The sequence below is a fragment of the Phyllostomus discolor genome, chromosome 4, assembly GCF_004126475.2.
Source record: "Phyllostomus discolor isolate MPI-MPIP mPhyDis1 chromosome 4, mPhyDis1.pri.v3, whole genome shotgun sequence".
Lineage (NCBI taxonomy): Eukaryota > Metazoa > Chordata > Mammalia > Chiroptera > Phyllostomidae > Phyllostomus > Phyllostomus discolor.
The window spans coordinates 48,219,494-48,235,840 of NC_040906.2; the positions used below are offsets into that span (position 1 = coordinate 48,219,494).

Sequence of the window (16,347 nt, forward strand, 5' to 3'; positions counted from 1 at the left end):
TTCCTGAGCTAAGAATTTTTTATTTGTAACAAAAGAAAAATTACATCTTTTACTCAGGAATGTGAAGAATAAAATAAGTAAGCAGACCTGCTTGTGTTCTGAACTCATTAAGTGAGCACTCTTACCATCATTGTTTTTTGGGTTTTGTGTATGCTCTGCTGAGTTCCTATTTATCTTTGATTAATCTCTCCACTTGGACTGTGAGTGCCTGAGGGCAGCCGTGCCCCCACTTCACCTGTGTAACCCTCATATCCCTCAGGATAACATCTTGTGTTCAACAGGGGCTAAGCAAAAATATTACTTGACAACAAAGATGCTGTAAGTGGAATAACCGAAGGTAACAGATCATGCTGAAGTTCCTTCCACACAGCCATGCACAAGTTTTGGTGCATTGAAATGAACTAGGGAGCTCTGTGAAACCAGTGTTGTTCTCTGCCTCCTACCCGGGAGGATCTGGTTCGGTTGCCCTAGGAATCTGCATTTTAGCAAGCTTCCTAAGTAATTATGATGCAGGTGGTCCGTGTGCTGATCACATTTAGAGAAGTCATGCTTCAGAAGATACACCTATGTCATGCCGAGTGTTAAGTTGTAAAGACATGCCTGTAAAATACATAAAGTGGCAACTGATGATGGTTGAAGTGAAAATTTCATCTGCAGGGTCATTCAAAAAATCCACTTTATCACAGAGGTGCCAACAGATATTATAAAACTAATCAAAACTTACTTTTCAAAAATTAATTAACATGTTTTATGTTCTAGTTATCTAAGCCAAAACTATATATGTACATGCTGTCTTTTTGGCTCCAACTTGCCTAGAGAAGAGAAAATAGAAATGGAATAAAATACCCACCAGGCATTAGACTGCAAATACATTTACCCTGCAGCAAAGCATTAATTTATAAAGATGACTGCAATACATTATGCATATAGTCCATCTTCATTTGGCCCCAAACCGGTCTCTTAGTGGAACATTTCCTTTCTCTGGCTGCTGCTACTTAGGACAAAGGCTTGGAACCACTAACAAAATGATTGTACTTTTTAGGAGTGCTATTCTAAAGCACTTCTTTTTAATATTAGGAAGAATTGATACAAAATTAAGCAAATAAGAACTGAAGGCAAGAGTTATATCCTCTTTCCACTATAGGGACATAGGGACCATTTAGAGACAGTAAAAGAAAAGTGATTTTGTTCTTCATGTGAACAAGTAATATAGAAAAGAGCTGTTATTTCCTTTCGGTTTTCATCCAAAGACTGTAAAATATTGATTAAGAATAATGCCCATTTTCAGATGGATGATATGGGAAAATAGGGGACATTTTCTTTTTAGGCTGTAGAACTGAAAGTAATGATTTTGACATCTCCATGCTTTCATTATTTACAAAACTACTTCTAGCAATATGTAAATTACGTAAAATAAAATGTAAAATCTGTTTACAAAGAAATCATAGTTCTGTAGAAGGTATTAGTGTATCACACATGTATCCTGGGTTTCAGTGATAATTCAATAATCTTTGACCCTAACACCTCAAACATTTCCCATCCCCAAAATATGGAAAAAAATTGGACTTTGGAAAAAAATCTATGTTCTTAGATCTTGATTCTATTCCAACTCTGCAATAATTACAGTAATTACAAAGATAAAGGGTAAAAGTCACAAAGTGCTGGCTGGGACATTCCAGAGCAGGAGAAAGCTTGGCGCCATTTTTATAGTTATGCCTGTTAAGATTTAATAGACGGAAAGTTTCATTAGTGAGCTGTGTTGCAATTAACTTCAAGGAGGTTCCAGACTACTGTATGTTGCTGTTACTGACAGAAAACTGTTTAGATTTCCCTCTTGAAAGAGTGTATTGGATTTTCAACACTTCAATTATAAAAACTGGTAAGAGGCACAATTTAAAAAAATTAATGTGGAAGCTAGTTCTTTCTTATCATAGAATACATAGTAAAAACAGACTTTTATTCTTTAGTGGGCATGCCCATTATGAGTTGGTTTTGGGTCTGATTTATTATTGTTATTATTATTATTATTATTATTATTTTAGACAGAATGAAGGTACAAATACCTTTGTACTTATTTTCTCTGTCTCTCCTCCTAGATCATAAAATCATATCCTAATGGAATTGTGGCAAAGTTAGAAACTATTATTTGTCTAAATCAGAGATTTCCCTAAATTATATACTCTGCCTTTAATATAAAATGCTTGCTCTCAATGCTGACAATTTGGCAAATCCAACAGCTTCCATTCTCCAGTGGCTAGTCAGATTTTGGTCAGACTTTTGGAGCTTTGAGCCTAGACCTTAGAGAACAGAATTCATGGTAAGACTTTGCAGATTTCTCCTCAGTGGAGGTTAAGCTGGTGTTCCCCTTTATATTTGGAAACTGTTAAAGGTCATCCAAGGTTATTCTCACGAAAGTTACTGCCATGCTCTAGGTTTTATGTCCGGTAGACTTTATCTAGCCTGTTATTGATATTTAACTCCTCTGTCTCACTTTGATATGGCTAAATTGTTATGGTCCCCACTGTTATATATTCTTGTATCAAACAGCAGACTGCTTTGGCTCTTTTAAATCACTTGAAGAAGGAGACCTGCATTTTATGACTTTTAAATCCTGTCTTGATACTCGTTTTTCCAGTTAAAACCCACCCACCCCCTTTCATTCTACATATGTTTCCATTAATAGGCTGCAGACTTTTTAGGTGTGGTAAGCATGTAACCATGATAAACCCTTTCAAAGGCATGTTAATTTTTTCAGACCATAAGGGTACAGTTTGGTATCTAGGATTAGTAGTTTAGTTTGACAAGCAGTTATGGAGTGCCTAGAAGACTAGAGTTTTAATTACATAGAATTTTCCTGTGGACCAGTGTGTTTGCTGCTGTGCAAGCAAGACAATCGAATCAACTTTCCTCTGCTTGAGTGTAAAGTCTGGTAGGGGGTGACGTATCATTTTACCTTGTATCATGTGGTGACACACTGTTTGCTGAACTGTAGGTGGTTGGGAAATTGTGGTCTGTCTATTGGATTAATTTCTCCCTGAAACTGGAGTGTCTCCCAAAGTACCACCTCCCCTTCAATAGATTATCCTCCATAAAGCTCTAGACCCTCCTTATTTTTCTTGCCCTGGAATTCCTCAGATCTAGCCACACCGTGTCCCAAAATGTAATAAGTGTGTGTGGAACGGAGACACGGTCATGGCAGGCAGTCATACTCAGAGGCTCTGCAATCCCCCGGGAGGCTACAGAGCTGGGTTCAAACCATGGCACAGGGGCCACATCAGGACACGTCCCCACACCCCTTCAAACACCACAGTTTACCGTCTGATGTTTTAGAAAGGTAGGTTCTGTTTCTTGGAAAACCTCTTTTGGTTTAGTTCTGAGAAAGCCATTAATACTTGGATTAAGGTTGAGTCAGAGTTTAAGAGATCAGTATGTTTATTTGGGTTTTGTATATTTATGGGTGATTTTAATTTCTGCTCTTAAACACCAGCAGCAAATTCTTGGGGTTTGTGAAGCATTGCGTCACTTTCTTTATGTCTTCTTGTGACATGGCATTTTGATCATGCAGCTAGAAAGCAGACAGAATTAAAGTCTCTTTGTCACAACTGCTTGAGAATTGACCTCAGGTGCTGTGTGTTTGCATGATGTTATATATTCTTTAACTTCTCTGTTAATCAACTTGTTTGTTTATCAGTACTCTCACAGGAGGCTAGTTAGAATTAATTAATCTTTAAAATGCAGGTAGGCAGTGTAACATTATTAGAACTGGTTTGTGTGTGTCAAATGGATAGCTACATTTTGCATATTTGCCTATCTTTATTAGTCTGCATTCTCATTTGAAGAAACATTTAACTTTTTATAAGCAAGGACAGTATAATATACAATACTACTAAGCCTAATATTCAAGAATGTTTTCATACATGTCTTAGTATTAATTAGGGAGCCGTTCTTGTTTGACATGTTTACTTTTAATTCTTAATAGGTTTCCAAGTGGGGTAATGCAGTAAGTACCCAGAAAAACTAACAATTATCTAGTCTAAAGAGCTTTGGATTTCACTGTAAATTTAAAATTGTGGGGAAGTTGTGTTTTCATTCTACTCATATTAACCTTTTCTTATCCATATTAGCTAAAGGTTAACTTGTTCTTGCCATTTTTATGAAGTGAGAAGCAGGAACTTTGTCTTTTTATGAAAGGAAGCACAGGAGTGCCAAGCATTCATTAGAGATTGAAATTAGAAGCAACTGTGAGATTAAGTTAGAATGTGGCTCATTGTACAAGTCCAATGTGGACTTTTGTAAGGGCTGATATTAGGAAGAGTGAACACATATGACATTTGCCTTCATTTCACTCTGTTACGCCAGTGCACGTTGGAAGACACAGCAGTGTAACTTCCTGGGAGGGAATTGCATCTCCACAGGCCGGTGCCACTGCCCCACAGCAACCAGAGCTGGGGGGAATCTGTTTTAAGTGTAACCCAGTGACCGAGGAAGAGTAATTCCTATTTCTTTTCTCTAAAAAATGTTCCTGGATTTATCACTGTATTACCAAGTAGCTAACTCAATTTCTTTCTCTGCTTCACGCAATTGAACAACACGGCCAAAGGAAATACTATTCGTGTCTTCACAAAATGGCAGAGGGGAAAAGGGTTGTTCGGTTTCCAGAGCTCACTTCCAGAGCTCCCGGAGTGAGAGCGTCTGCAGGGAGGGAAGGGGCGAGTGGCTGGCGCTCTGGGGGTAGAGGGGAGAGTTAGCTCCAGTAACAGCAAAGCTTTCCATAACAGACCTTCTCCCAGGAATCTGAGAAAACAAAAAATGGGAAATAACTCCTGTTTATTAGATTTTTAAAAGTTGATTGGAAACATTTTCCACCTCCTGAAAGAGAAAAAGAGAACCCCGGTCTTTAAAACACTGGTCTCCAGTCAGTGGGGTGAACCTTTCTCTAGCATTCATCCCATAATTTCTAAATGAGTGAACAGAAATAAGAAAGGTATTATACTATTTTATGCTGAATTAACCTCACTATGTACTGCTAAAGATCTATCTCTGGAGACACATCATAAAAACTAAACACTTTTACCACCATGGCAGTATTAAAAAGTATTTCATATTTTACTATTAGGGTGTAAAATTACTAATCAAGGGTGGGAAATGACCAGAAGAAAACAGGAGAAAAAGAGACTCATTGAAACATGCTGAAATATTACCAAGCTTTCGTTGAATGCTTTCACTTGTGTTCTTCCCCTCATCTTTTAGGGCCAGCACCTGGTAAATAAAAGGCAATCTGTTTAGAATAATAGAAGAACCATAGTAAATAACTGTTGCAAATGAACAAATTCTATTTTGCTCAACAGGATCATCAAGGCAGAAGAGCTTTTTTCGAAAGCATCATTGGTTTTTCCATGAAGGCCAAACTTCTTTTAGGTTATGGACCCCTCCTGTATTGCAGAACTGCTTCTCTCACGCCAACGCAAAAATGACCAGTCCAGGATTAAAGGATTGATTATGTTGCTTTTGGAAGGATGTTGGTGAATTGATGTCTGATTTTTAGTAAATACGAAGATTACTTTTTGAGTTAAAAATGCCATATATTTGATGGACTCAAATCTTCTGGAAAATATTCCACAGACCCCTGCGACCCAACAGTGTTCCCCTAGAATGTTCATTAAGAACCACCCTTCTCAGAGTGAGCACTGCAAGTCAGGACCCTTGCATTGCAATTTGAGTTCCCCCATGCTATGTCTAAGGTAGGCTTCTGAGAGTCTCTGGTCTCTAATTTTCCTGTCTCCTGCTGTGTTCCATTTCTTCCACATGGCAAGGAAGCATTGGGAGACTCTGATGATGACGTAGGGACCCTTTCCTTCTCACAAAAGGCAGTAACAGGCTCTGAAGTCAGACAGCATGAATTCAAATCTCAGTTCCATCATTTATAGTGCCTTTGCTTTCTCATCTGTAAAGTGGGAACAATAATGGTTTTGATCATGGAGGGGTTAAATAAGTTAACATATGTAAAGGATTTTAGAACAGTTTCTGACACAAAGTAACTACCAAAGAAATGCTATTATTATCGTGTGATTACTCTCTTTCAATTCTCCGTGCAAAGGCTGCTTCCTCTCTGGGCTTTCCTGGTTCTCCTAGGCAGAGTGTGGTACTTTGTGCATAAGCCCAGTAGAGCAATTTGGTTTTTATTAACAGTTTTTTCCCACATTTATTTCCTTACTAAACTGTAACTCCCTTAAGGTAGGGACTGGAGAATGGTGTTTTATCGATGTATTCCTAATACTAGCACAGTTCCTGGCATTAAGTAGGCATCCAGTGTTCATGAACAAATGAAGAAAAGAATGAACACATGGTTGAATGAACATTGCACTTGTTGTCTCCCAGTATGCATTCTTTCTTTCTTTAGCAATACAGGCTCCAAATTTTAGCGAGCATATGCCTGTCTAGCTAATGGCCACATTTTCCAGCCTCCCTTTCAGCTAGGTGTGGCCATGTGATTAAGTTCTGGCCAATGGGAAGTAGATGGAAGTGTCATGTTCCATCTATGGGTTATGACCTTAAAGGACAGAGGTAGGTCCTCTGTTTTCCCTCTTCCTCCTGCCAGTGGCTAGAACACGGAAGTGAGATCCGGGGTAGCCATTATAGATGATGAAATGGACAACACTTGTTAACGACAGAATTTGTTGAGGATGACAGAGCAGCAAGATCTAACAATTCCTGGGTTCCTAATGATATGGAGCTGCTGAACCAGCCCTGGATGGTTTGTATTTAAATTTCTCTCTTGTTTGGTGCACTGTTTCGCTGTTGTTTAGATGGGTCTTTGTTTCACCAACTGAGTTCATTTACTAATACACTGCCTGCAGAGCTGTATTTACTTGATCCCTGCCCTTTGGTAATTTTCTAATGCAGGTAAAATTGATAAAAGTAGGTGTGAATTAGATTATTACAGCTGATTAGAATCAAGCAAGTATCTGAATTAAATATAGCAACAAGGGCTTTGGTTTTTAAAAATTCACTTAAACCTTATTGTCACACTGTCCCAGTTGCCTAGTTGTTGCTCTGGTGGGTGATGGGAGAGGAGAGCTGAAATGTGGCACAAAACCCTGGGCCACGGGACTGAGTGCCTGGAGCAATGTGTCTGAGTGTTCTACTCAGACCTCATTTGGCTGGGCAGGAAGGACAGAGCTTTTGCCCAGTTAACTCTCCTCATCTCAGCAAAGCAAGCTTCCTGGTCAGTGCCCCTGTTGCTGAGCACGGTGCTTGCTCTGGATAACAAGGTCGACAGGGAAAGGGTAGCTCCCCCCTTTTCATTTTCTCTTATATGTGACCTTCTACACAAGAGCTACTAAACAGAAAACCGGCTGGGTCTCCAGATCAGAAATTCAGACTTGATGTGTGGCTATAAGGTAACCAGTTCTCAAGTGCTGACAAAAACTTACCAAGAGATTTACCACAATGATGTTCCACAGGTCTTTATGGTAAAGGCAAATCATTCTGGGGAAAATTAGAAGGTATAATAACAATTTGATGATCATTTCCAGGAAACTATAGAAAATAATGATGAAACATGAATATGCAGATACACATAGAGTTTTAAAACTTTTTATCAACATGTACATGCAGGAAAGTGTCTAGACCATAAGTATGCAGGCTTACATGTACACTTATTATGTTATTATGTACATAAGTATGCATAATTTTTCATTTTCATGAAAGCTAAACATACCCATTTTACCAGCTTACAAATCAAAAATATGCAACATACATTTTTAATATCTGGAGCAACATGGTAAAATACAGAAACACAAATAATATTTCTCATGAATAACAAACATTTTCTCTAGGGTTTCTATAATTTTACATTTGTAAGTTGGAACTAAGAGGAACTCATATTTTCAGATGCCTAAATCTTTCAACTCAAGTTTTTAACAGAAATATGTAAGAGGAATAGCACAATGGTACCCACAGATAATGAAAAGTCAGAGGGATTTATCTCAGCCTCCTCAGCAGCTCTCTCTTCACCAGTTCCATACACACACTCTCTGTCTTCAGTGCTTCTCCAGCACTTCCATCAAATTACTTAACCTCTCAAGGCCTCGGTTTTCACAACTGTAGACTGGGAACAATAGCTACATCTAGGACTGTGTCGATTAAGTGAGACAATGTGTAGAAAGAGGTTTACGTGATGTCTGCATGTAGGAAGCCATCAGTAAATGGTGTTTTGTTATTATTATTATTATTATTATCAATGCCAATATTAACTAATGCCATTACCTCTGGGTTTGGGAAAGCTACAGAAAGAGCACTATAATTGTACTGAACTACATAATGTTTATCTCTCAGGAGGACGGAACAGGCCCGAAGTGAGATTGTCAAGTTTATGTCCTTGACAGATGAAGCAAGAGGAGGTAAGAGAGGTACAGATTACACGTGGGCTTCTGGTTAGGCCTGTTTTTAACTGATGAGGTATCGTGTTGGAATTGCTGTAACCCTGAAGAGAATGTTTCCAAATGGTCTTAAAGGAATGTCATGTAGCATTTATTAGAGTCACTGCAACAGGGACGCTTCCCACTTGCTTTGATTTAGTGACATTACTTCTGGTTAAAAGTCATAGGTAAGGCCACACACAGTGGCTGGTGATTTGGATAATTAGAAGGAATGGCAGAGGCCTGTCTCTTTACAAGGAAGTTAGCAGTGACATGCAATTAAAGCAAACCATGGAGGGAGGTGGGGAGGAAGCTGGGTAGCTTTAAGGACTGTAGTGGATTGGGTGAAATCAAACAGTATTTACAGAATTCCCTTTTCCACAAAGGATTTCTGCTTGCTTATTCTGAATAAATTATTGCAGAGACAACTATACCATTTTACAAAAACGCAGAACAATGTAACTCATTCTATCATTATTTTCCTCATAATTTTCTGGACCACACAGGCCAGTTGGTAAAGCTGTTTATCCACTGGAATTTTGGTGAAGCATCTCAACCATAAATTATCATCCATTTATTGGGGGGGGGGGGTGTTTGCTGCTTTAAAGGATGCTTTCCCATCCGTTACCTATCACTATCTCCACAACTGTGTAGCATGAGGTGAGGAATCATTATGATGTCCATTTCAAAGATAAAGGAATAGAAGAAGCTCAGCTCTGAGAAGGGATTTGCACAGTTTATTTACCATAGAAGCAAAATTAAAACTTGAGTCATGTGACTGACAATGCAATACTCTATCCAACACACAGGCTATCTTCTCAAGCGTAAATGTGCATTCGCACTTTCTGAGCTTTTCAAGAACATGGTTTTCTTACTCTCCCTGTGGCACTGCAGTGGTCAGAGCACCTTGGAGAATAAACTGAGAGCTCTAGACCTTGTCTTCAGAAAAATGCACACATGTAAAAAATTGCATCACTGTAAGGCCACCTCCTGCTAAAATCCATATGGGAAATAGTTTAGGAAGTATAGCAAATGCCCATCTGGGTTTATGGGGCACCTGGCCTTCTCAGGGAGGAAGAGCAAAGTAGAAGCCATAGTACCATGAAGGTTTATTGAGGCCTTACTTGGTACTAGGTGTTGCAATGCATGCATCCTGTTAGTTCAAATAGCACAATGGCCCTGACTGGTATGGCTCAGTTGGTTGGGCATCATCCCCCAAACCAAAAGGTTGTTGGTTCAATTCCCAGTCAGGGCACATGCCTGTGTTGTGGGCCATGCTCCTGGTTGGCAGCTGATCAATGTTTCTCTTCCTCTTTCTTCCTCCTTTCCCCTCTCTCTAAAAATAAATAAATATAATCTTTTTTAAAAAATTATACAATGCCCTTCAATGGTATTACCATTGGATCCATTTTATGGACAAGGACACTAAGAACACTAACAGAACTGAAGCCTGAAGGACGCTTTTTACCACTGTGCTGCACAGCCTCCCAAAGTGATAACTATCTGGCAGTGCAGGACTATTTCCCTAGTAGTCGGCCCATGCCTGTGTATGGTGGTGTGGCCAGGAAGTGAGAAAGGGGCTTTATAGAAGCCTCTCAGCAGCAAGGGTTCCTTGGGGGAAATGCTTTTCTTGGGAGTGGTGGGTTGGAACTGTTAATGGCAGTAGAAATGTGATGTGTGAAAACTGTTGGGATACAGAGATAGAAAAGAACAGGGTGGCATCCGTTGGGTGGTCTGTTTCTCTTGGGATGTGTGTTGGATGTCCAGCTGTTGTATTAATTTTTATAGATTCCACGCTACATTCTCTCACTAACTTGGCAAATGATTCACGAAGTTACTGAAGTGGGGTGGGTAAACTGCTCACAAGCAGAGCTGGGGCCAGGGGAAAGGAAAAAGCAAGTCCTACATTTGGGGTTTCCCGAGTCATAAATAATGGCTGTGTTGCCATTCCCAACAATATGCTTCTGTCATTAATTAACTTTTATGGAAAGCTATGGTGTTCATGGCTTTGGCCTCTCCCCGCTCTTGATCTATGTGGTGTTATGTGGTGTAGACAGCGGTGCTCACAGGTGGGATTTGTGTAACGGGGGAATCTGAATGAGCTAATGTGAAATGCCTGCTAATATATGGCATGGCCCTGCACTGGGCGAGCGGGAGGGGGAAAGCAGTGATGACACCCTTCCTGTTCCCGCTGATTGTTTTTCCAGTGCCTACACATGAGGTCAGAGAATTCAGTTGTTTATTAGGTTAAATTTTAGGAGTGAGCTTTTCCTGGTGTTGGTGAGAGTGCTGAGCAGTGCCCCTAAGATGTGGTGCTCTCCACTTGAGAGAGGGAGTAGTAAAGGTGGAAGGACCTTCTAGAGTCAAAGGACCCCTCCTATTCATCAGGGCCAAACAGGGAGATCCAAGCCCAGCCTTCTGAGATGGCCCACATCAGTGTTAATGATCCTGCCAGAAAATTATTTCTCACCTTTGACCTAACGTCTTCCTGCTTGGTTTCCAGAACAGTGGTTTTTAAACATTAGCATATATCAGACTCACCTAGAGGGTGAGTTAAAACGCAAATTGCTCTGCCCCACCCCCAGAGTTTCTTTTTCTACCCCAGCTTTATCGAGATATTATTGATACAACATATGTAAGTCTTAAGGTGTATGATGTGATAAGTTGGTACACATAAATATTGCAAAATGATTGCCACAATAAGGTCAGTTAACATCACCATCGTCTCACATAATTACAATTTGTTTTTGTGCAATGATAACATTTAAGATCTGCTTTCTTGATAACTCTCAAGTATATAATACAGTATTGTTAATTATGATGACCATACTGTGCACTATACCCCTCGATCTTATTTATCTTAAAGCTAGGAACTTGTACCCTTTGATTCACATCTCCTCAGCTCCACCCACCATCACCCACCTCACATTCCCTAGTCCTGGCAACCACCATTCTACTCAATTACTATGAGTTCAGCTTTTTAAAAAAATTCTACATTTAAGTGAGAGTACATGGTATTTGACTTTCTCTGACTTAGCTCACTTAGCATAATGCCCTCAATGTCCAACCGTATTATTGCAAATGGCCGGATTTCTTTCCTTCTTACAGCTGAATAACATTTTATTGTGTTTATATATGAGGTCTGTCCAGGAAAAATCCACCTATTGTTAATACAATAAGAAGGGTTTGGGCAACATCGATGTAACCTGGCAGCCAAGGAGAGTGGACTGGAATGCACATGCGTGAACAATCAGGACTTCATTGTACTAGTCAGTGGGGGTGGCAGATGCTATTGAGTGAGCATATGCACTGTGTGGCTGTTGCATTCAAGATGACTGAGCAAGCAGAATAATGAATCTGCATCAAATTTTGTGTTATCCTTGAACATTCTTCTGCGGGAACTATTTAGATGACTCAGAAGACTGTGGCTGTGAGCAACTGATGATTGGCAGCTTTATCACAACAACATGCCCACTCATGCATCTACTTGTGCAGAGTTTTTGATGAAACCTCAAATCACCCAGGTGACTCTGCCCCCCTATAGCCAATATTTGGCACCCTGTGACTTCTGGCTTTTCCCAAAACTAAATTCACCTTCGAGAGGGAAGAGATTTCAGACTGTCAATGAGATTTGGGAAAATACAATGGGACAGCTGATGGTGATTGGGAGAACTGTGTGAGGTCCCAAGGTGCCTACTTTGAAGGGGACTGAGGTGTCATTGTCCTATGTACAACATTTCTTGTATCTTCTTCAATAAATGGCTCCATTGTTCATAGTACATGGTTGGATACTTTTTGGACAGACCTTGCATATACCACGTCTTCAGAGTATCTGACTCAGTAGGTCAGTTTTTCCGATTGGCAATGAAGAAGCTCAACAATGCTTGTCTCTCTTTGATGGAAGTGAAATATAATACTAATTGAGTAAGTATCACCAAGGGCAACAAGGTCGATTGGACTCCGCCTCAAGTGAGCATTGAGGTAATGATCACACTTGGATCTTATGATGGGCACCACTTCTAGGCAACAGCAGGTCATTTGAACTTTTCTGAGCCAAGGTTCTCAGGCAGACACGTTCAAACTCAAGAGAATGCTGGACATAGGAGTTGTGCTGACCTGTCTAGGACATGATGAATTAATGACAAAAATTGACTAGTGTAATTTTGGTAAAATATATTTCTTACTGGAAAAAATATTGACTTCTTATGCAATTTGAAACTAAAATACAAATCTAAAATTCTTATATTTTAAGCAGTCGGTTCTTTAGCATACAACTGCTTAATAGCCCTTTACCAAAAAGGAGACCAAGGGGATGACAGGAAAATGCGAGCTGGTCAGTGGCCCACACTGTTAGGAACTGAACATTTTACAGTTGTAAAAGGAAACATTGAAAAACACTGCGCAGTCTACCCCATGCACATGGCATGCAGCAGTGGTAGAATCCGGTACTTGGCAAAATACATGCTGAACTCTTCTGCATTGTGGTGCCTGATGCATGTCTCAGTGAGGCGGGCACTCTCATTCCTAGCTGTAAACTGTTCTAGTGGGGGAAACCCTGAGTACTCATGCACAAGATATGTCATGGTAGTAAGAATAGCACTTACTCACATTTACATTTATACGTCTGGTCTTTTCACAATCTGTTTTTCAGACAGAAAACTCAAATACCAAACCGTCTGGTTTAAAACCAGACACATGGCAACCATATTTACTAAAACTTCCCTGGCTGCCAGGCACTGCGCTACTCGCGTTCACATGTATTATGTATGTTATGTCTCATCCAGTCCTTGTCATGCTGTGATATAGATGAGAAAACAAGAGCTCTGAGAGGTTAACTAAATTGCTTGCAGCCACCCAGCTAGTTATCTAATAAGGTAGTGTGGCTTTAGAATGTCTAATTTCACATTTCTTTATGTCCCTTTGATATTAGGTGCATTGAAATGACCCAAGATTTTTTGAAATATCTCATCAAGTTTTTCCTCAATTCATCTCTGGATGTGAGTCACCTGAAAACTGCATAGTCTCCCTGAGACCTCAGAAAGATTTATTTCTATGAAGTACTGGAAAAATATTTGAAGAGTATTGTCGACAATGAACTGTTGATAAACTTGATTGAGGCCAAATTTTACCCCAAAAATCCCCAACTCATGATAGACAAGAAGAAAAATCATAGGCTTTGATAACAAATGGTGTCCCTGTGACTTGGTCAGAAGTCACTTCAGGGCCTCAATTTACCATTAAGTTTCAGGATCTGCCCAAGTGGAGTCACCTACTGGCTCCTGGGTGCCTTGTTTGATTAGATTTTTACTCATTACTACTTTTTATCAAAACTTTCAAGTGATTTGTTACAGCAGATGAAACCAGATGGAGAGACACTGATGCCACTTCTATCTTCCTCAAAAGTTGCTCAGGGAAATCACAAGATAGTTTTCAGATTGCAGGCTCCTCCATTTGTGCGAGTGCTTTGGGTTATGACTCCTAGAGGTGTGAACCAATTTCCTCCCAAGAGGAATTTCACTCTCCCTTTCACTGACAAGTTGGAGCTTGCTGTGAGGGAGCATTTCACAACAAAACCTCCAGAACCATCAGCTGGATATTGGTACAAACTTGATAAATATATCTTAGTTTCATTTCTGCACAACCAAAAGGACTTCTGAAAAAAAAAATGTTGTAAAAAAGTATATTTATCCATTTAGAATTGACTTATGGTTGCACGTATGACCATTTCTATTTTCAAATTATCCAGAGGCATTTTTCCTTGACCTTCTAAAAATGCTACAACCCCTAGATTTTACTGTCATGGTGCCAGGTGGTGGGAATTCTTCCCCAACTTTATTTTAAAAGGTGTAAAGAGTGCATGACCTGGCCTCTCTTAGAATCTGTACTCTGGACTGATGGATGTGCAAGCAGAGCACCAATGGAATTCTTTCCAGTATGAGCAGAGTTGGTTTATCTGAGATTGCATGCAGAATTTCTGGGGATAAGTACTTCCTTCCAATAAAAAGGCAGGAAGCCCATCTCTTAGAAGCCTCCCCTAGTTTTGGAGGCAAGTAGAGCTAGACGAGGACACTCGGATTAGTCCAGGAGCTCAGAAATCCCCCAGACTGTTAGGTTGAGAAAGGATACAGTTCTCGGTAGTGTAATACACCCATTAGTCAATGGGTTCTTTTCATGAAATTTCTTTATCAATAATTGATAGGGCAGATAATAATCACTTTCAAACTAATCTGATGTGTTTATCAAATGTCCTCATCCTAAATGAAGCAAGAATAGTGAGAAGCTTTAGAAAAACATATGTTGTGCCTGACAGATGTTCAGAAACACAGCAGGAATGTGTTTAGGGTAACTTTATCTTACATGCTTCACAACACAAGAAGCCTCTCAGCATATGTAAATGGTGAGGGCTGTTTAATTCACAAAGAATAGAAACCTACCTCAAACAAGCACACCAAAGGAGACTTAGGTCCCAGATCTGGGGAAGCCTGAGGCTGGAGCTGTCTTTGTGGACAGCACTGACCTTCATGATGTCATTGGCTTGCCCTCTCTCCCTGACTAACTCTCTCTTTATTTCCAAGTAGTAGCCCTATTGCTTTCTCCTTCAACTCAGACACTTCCTTCCTTCAAGTGGACAGCTTTAGGCTGACATTATCCATTTAGCAATCTCATGAAGGAATAAAAAGAGCTTATTTTCACAGGGTCTTATATGAAATCCAAAAACAGAATGCCAGTTGTTCCTACATGTTGTGTGCTCATCACTATCTACTACTTCAACAAATATTTGGAAATACTGGTCCATCCAGTATGAGGAAATTAAAAAAAGTGCTCTTAAAGATCCTTGACCTACAAAATGATAGGAGGTGTACAATATCAACAACTGTCATATAATTTGAGGCAATGTGTGATATTGAGACAAGAGAAATCTAAAATGTGATGGAAATCAAACACATCAGCTAAATGTGACACAGGCTCTTTCATGAAGAGAAGTGTTTCATCTGTTTGTTGACCAATGGATTAGATATCAGTGGTGGGGAATCCAGGGTGAGGGTTATTCCAGAAAGAAGGAATGGTACAGAGGATGTCAAAGAAGCAGGAAAAGGAGAAAGATTAGGAGTTTCATTTGAATAAATGCAAGTTTTGTAAAGGAAGAAATGTGAGCTAAAGTTAGTAAGGAAATCTGACATCAAGTCATAGAAGTTTTAAAGTTTTCAATTTCAACCTAAATAGTTTCTACTTTTTTTTTTCCGAAGGCTGTGTAGAGCCAGTGATGGTTTCATAGCACGGAGAGGCAGGATCCAGTCGATCATTAGAGAGTTTCATATGGCAGTCACAGTGTGGAAGGACTGGGTGGGGAATTGACTTAACATAGTTTTGAGAAATGCAACCTAACTGTGAATGGGTGGGAGCCAGCAGGTCAGGCACCCTGGCTGTGTGAATGGAAGCCTTCTTCTGAAAGTAAAGTTCTAAGTCTCTAACAAGTTGAAACTTTGATTATATCACATGGTCCCATCTTCTTTCCTAAATTCTACCATATCTTCAGCTGGTAGCTGGCCATTTCCTTGTAGATCCTGCCCTACCTCACATTCAACACTGTCTCTCCATCATCATTTTGTGGTAGCCATTGTCTTAGCAATTCAGGCACGGCCATTCCTGGGAGTAGGTGACAACTTGGGTGAGTCACAGTGATATACTCAAACATCAATGTTTTTATGTGGGTAGAAATCAAGTTAAAATGAGCACAGAGAGCACACTGAGAGGGAAGAGGAACCAATACAGGTCAGCTTGCCACCTCAGAGCCTGGGCATCAAGAATCAGGAACAGCCCTTCCTTCTCTGCAGGTGACATAAGCTGGTGAACTGAGCAAACAGTCTAATTGCTGCTGACAAACTGTTAGACAGGAGCCCCAGACCATTTTGAACTGTGGTGGGTG

The 16,347-nt window shown here is 39.9% G+C and overlaps 1 long non-coding RNA gene across 1 annotated transcript; it reads left to right on the forward strand.

Annotated features, from left to right (window-relative positions):
• Nucleotides 1-2,951: 2,951 nt before the first annotated feature.
• Nucleotides 2,952-8,392, forward strand: LOC118499870. The gene is made up of 3 exons (XR_004902415.1): nucleotides 2,952-3,334; nucleotides 5,349-5,522; nucleotides 8,338-8,392. It is a non-coding gene; the product is annotated as an uncharacterized LOC118499870 (long non-coding RNA).
• Nucleotides 8,393-16,347: the final 7,955 nt, after the last annotated feature.